At 38.3% G+C, this 4,771-nt stretch overlaps 1 non-coding gene across 1 annotated transcript; it reads left to right on the forward strand.

The window, feature by feature from the left end:
* The first annotated feature begins 3,584 nt into the window (after nucleotides 1-3,584).
* Nucleotides 3,585-3,691, forward strand: LOC121133877. The gene has a single exon (XR_005870894.1). It is a non-coding gene; the product is annotated as a U6 spliceosomal RNA (small nuclear RNA).
* The last annotated feature ends 1,080 nt before the right edge of the window (nucleotides 3,692-4,771 follow it).

Consider the following 4,771-nt stretch of genomic DNA (forward strand, 5'->3'; position numbering starts at 1 on the left):
CTTGAAGATAGTTAGCTCAACATGACCTTTAGGGCAGAGGCTAGACATTGACCTTGGGTTGAACATTGCTTCTCTTGGACAGAGTTTACCAGCAACAGAATGTACACCATGAAATCATTTTATGTATAGGAGCTTATGTACCTACATTCATGAAGATGCAATGTTTGGCTACCAGTGGGGTGGTTGGTAATTCTAGTGCAACTTTACATGAAACACTAAAAAAAATCTTTGTTGTTGCCTGTTTCATTTTAAATTTTTTAACCAACCAATTCATCTGAGCCAAAAGGAAGGCAAGAATTTTCCACCTTGCTGCTTAACTGGCAGTCTGACATTTGGCCCTTTGCACCTCTCCAAAGTTTGGCCACAATGACTAGCCTTATTCACGCCAGGCAGCATTAGCGCTTTGTTAACTCTAAACGGTGGCGCACAGCATAAAGTCTCTCTGTGGTTACCATGTGACTTCATGCAGCTGACATCTGAGCAAAAAATTGCCAGAGAAGGTCTGGGCAGTTTTTTATGAGCAAATGAGTGAGGGGAACAAGAAGAGCCTGACTTCCTGTGGTTTAGGGAGAGATTAGTGAGTTGCTATGGATGCCCTCTCAGTAGACTATGCAAGGACAATGGGGCTTATAGACCAGCTTAAATATCAGTAGAATAAGTATGGAAGGGGGTGTGTTGTTGATGGATGAGGAGAGCAAGTTTTCAAAATAAGGGAACCACATTTCAACAGCTCTACCTGTCTGTCCCCCAGTCTTAATTTCCACAGCTCTCTAAAATCTTTCATAGTCTAACAAACAAGAGCCATGTCAAGATGTGCTTTAAAAATAGCTGAATTGCATGACTCTGGGAGAATTTGCCTAGGGCAAATAGCTGTTCTTCTTCGTGCCTTACACACTGTTCCTCTTAAGACAATCTCTGGGTATCTGAGACTTTTGCACCTGCTATCCACAAACCAGGAAAGAAAGCCAAATGCTCTCTGCAATTTTGGAATTTCATGTGCAACTGAGTGAATAATGCTGATAATTTGTATTCTCTACAAAGAAAAAAATACCCAACTAGTTCAGAGAAACAGTTTATTATGTCCAGATTTCTCCATGGAATTTTCCAGAACTCCACAGGAGTTACCACAGGCTGTTCACATGCCTCTTGTGTTCTACATTCTGTCTAGTGAAACCTATTTCATGCTGGACAGTACTGTCTCTGAGTAGAGCCCAGGGGCATGCTGCTGCTTTGACTCTGAGTTTAAGAACAACAATGACAAAATTCTGAAAACTATGCTTCTTCAAAACAGCAGACACTGATGAAATTGGGAAAGGGTGACTCTTTCCTTGGGAATCTCTCTTGTGTTGCTGGTTTCATGCCCCATAAAAGGGATGAGAATCTTGACAATGTTTCCCTCCATCTTTTTAAATAAGCTTTCTAAATTCCTCATTGACACAAAGACCACATCACAACTATGAACAGGCTAGAATGTGTAATGCCTCATTGTGGAGGGCTATCTTGTCCATTGCAGGCTGCTTAACAGCATCTCATTTCTACTACTCTGAGCTACTTACCACTGCTCACTTTATACCACTTACTGTCACAACTGCAAAACTTCCTGGACTGCGCTAGATTGTCTTCTGGAGGGCACCACCACTCCACCTCAATAACTAAAAGGATTTTACTAACAGTCTGTTCTCAGGAACTCAGGTAACTAGCTATTCAGTCTATCTTATTAAGATAGAATTTCAGATGTGTATCTGCTTAATGACCTTGGAGAGTCTTGAATCCACTTAACAAAAAATAGCACCTTCCTTGGAAGCAATACAGTCATCAACTGGCTTATCAGACTTATGTAGAGGAATCTATCACAATCCCAATTCCCAAGACCTTGGCCCAAATCAGTAGCAGTATCAGGTGTAAAACCTCCTATTCATTGGAATTCTGGGCCAGTACACTCTCCTGGGGTGAAAGAACAATTGTCTGAGAGTCAGAAACGTTATACTTCATTCCTCATATGATGAATTTTCAAGGTCAAAATATATAACTATAACTCTGGCACCTTAGGAATCAGTATCTATATGCATAAGCTCATACAGTTTGCAGTCCTAATCCAAAAGTGATGTCATGAGCCAAGGTACATATTCAACACCTCGCTTCCTGCAGTAGGATTTACACTTTCTTGGAGAATGTGGAGTTGGCAAAGAATACCGAAATGGAGCAACAGAGACCCAGGGCAGGCACAAACTCTTCTTTAAGAGTAAAACCCCATTCCTGTGTGGTTTGCCATCAGCCAAAATGTGAATGCTTCAGCACTTTTTGTGTAGTGTAAAACCATTTAACACAGTATGAGTGAGGGATCCTTTAAATAGAATGAGAGAAAATGACTATTGCAGCAAAGAAGGTGCTTAATGAGCTTCAGCCCACAGCAGAGCAGGAATCTGGTAAACTCAGATTGCAGAAGGAAACTCAGTACTAAGTCTAGTGATTGGCTTGGATGACCCAATATTAGCAAATAGGAGACATAAGCATAGATTCCTGACTGGGGAATTCTTTAAAAACTCAGAAAAAAGATTCCATTTTCTTTTCTTCTCTATGGAAAAAGGGAAGAATATACTCAAAACTAAATTAAGGGAAATCAAATTTGTATAGGCTGACAATTATGTGTATTATTTTGCTGTGTCAAATTTGTGATATATTCACTTATCGGGACTAAATTCTCAAATCTGTTAAATTTGCATTGTAAGTTTATTTGCAATCATACTAATCCCCCACTGCTCTTGCAGAAATTAAAATTAAGTCTTCAGAAGTTATTAAGTTCCACCAAAGATTTACCTTTTTTTTTTTTTTTTTTTTTTGGTTTTTCGAGACAGGGTTTCTTTGTATTGTTTTAGAGGCTGTCGGTCCAGCCTGGCCTCGAAACTCACAGAGATCCGCCTGCCTCTGCCTCCCGAGTGCTGGGATTAAAGGCGTGTGCCACCACCGCCCGGCAAAGATTTACCTTCTTACACTCAGCCTCAGGAACAAATTTCATTTCATTAATATCTGCAAAGACTTCATTTTTACTTCAGTTTAAGAACAGCTCAAGACATCCCCCAAAAAATCTTTAACATAAACGACAAAAACCAAGGCATTCTGTTTCTGGGGCAATGTGATCTTCCCACTCACCAAAATTAAAAAACAGAAAAAAAAATGCCATAGTAGAGTATGTCTTTTGCAAATGTATGACTCTGGGACTAGTGTCTATGTAACTGGGTTGAAGGAAACACAGTCTTTCTTGGTCATGTGAGCTAGGCATAAATCCTGCAGAGTGGAATTATATAAAACCATGAGTCTAAATCTTAACCATCCTTATTGTAGAGTACATCATGGGAGATATAACATTACCTGCTGGTGTTGAACTTGGGCAACAGATCAGTACCCATCCCAAGTATACATACAAAAGCGTTATATCTGAGAGGAATATTCGGCAGTACTGCACAAAGTCCTGCACTTACCCAGCACATGATAGTGCAATTTCTATCCCTTCTCTCTCCAATCAGTACCTTCACAGAGAAAAATGAACACAAATCAGAAAAACTTTTTTCATATTTAAATTAGTAGTGCTAACTTTGGCAGCACATGTACTAAAATTGGAACAATACAGAGAATATTAGCATAGCTACTGTACAAAGATGACACAAAAATCTGTGTCATTTCATAATTTAGAAATCTATTTAAATTACCCAAATATTAAATTTTCATTTTAAAATATAATGCCTGGACTGGATTCTTGACTGTGTCATGAATGATATAATTCAATGTTGACTGTTACTGGCAAAGTCTTACTGAATGAGATCTTTTAAAACTTCAGAATATGCCCAAAACATAATCTCCATTCTCCTCCTATGATATGTAATTAATATGGTTTTCAATCAAGAATCTCCTTCTACTTTTCAACTTCTTGGAAGAATTTGTGTCAAGAGTGGAGGTAGCCATAACAGTAAGTATCCAGTTTTAGTCATCTTCAAAATAATGATGGTTCTCTTCTACCCTTCACCACCACATTAGGGATGTGTCTGTCATAATGCTCACTAAGCTTTCTGGGATCGTACCTGTGTATATCAGCCTTCTGTTTTGATCTATAACTCATTCCATGGTAGCATTCTGTCATCTATCTATCTATCTATCCATCTATCTTCTATCAAGTAACACATATCATAAACATTTCTATCTACCTATGGACAGTAAGTGAATAACTTCAAAATGTCATCAAAATACTAAGTGCCCTGGAGAAGCAAGTACTGGATGCTGGGTACCTTGGTTTCAGCAACCTGTGAAACACAAGTCTTTGAACTCATTGTTAATCTGTTCTGTAAAGATTAAGGAACATGGCAGATGAATTACAGTGTTCCTATTTGAAAGAACTTGTAAAGATAATTCTATATCTACTATGCTTTTGGTTTGTGTTTCTCATGAAGACACTGTGCATTCTATACTCAGCCAGCTTTTCTTCTTCATTGGCTCTTAGCATGTGTGGAACTTAATAACTCATCCATCTCTAGAAATGCCTCAGACTTAATATTTATACCTTTTATGTTAGATTCTTTCCTACCCAAACTGATCTCTAAGCTCTTACATTTCTTCTGCTAGATTTTATTGTTTTTTCTAATAGATATCATCTTGCTATTTGATCATATAAGTTGACACAAATGTGATTGACATAGAGCAGTAAAATAATAGAAAAATTGTAAGAAAACACGAACAACAACCAAAATATTTTGTAATCGTTGTGGCAGTGGCCACTGAC

The sequence above is a fragment of the Mesocricetus auratus genome, unplaced genomic scaffold (genome assembly GCF_017639785.1).
Source record: "Mesocricetus auratus isolate SY011 unplaced genomic scaffold, BCM_Maur_2.0 Super-Scaffold_100024, whole genome shotgun sequence".
NCBI lineage: Eukaryota > Metazoa > Chordata > Mammalia > Rodentia > Cricetidae > Mesocricetus > Mesocricetus auratus.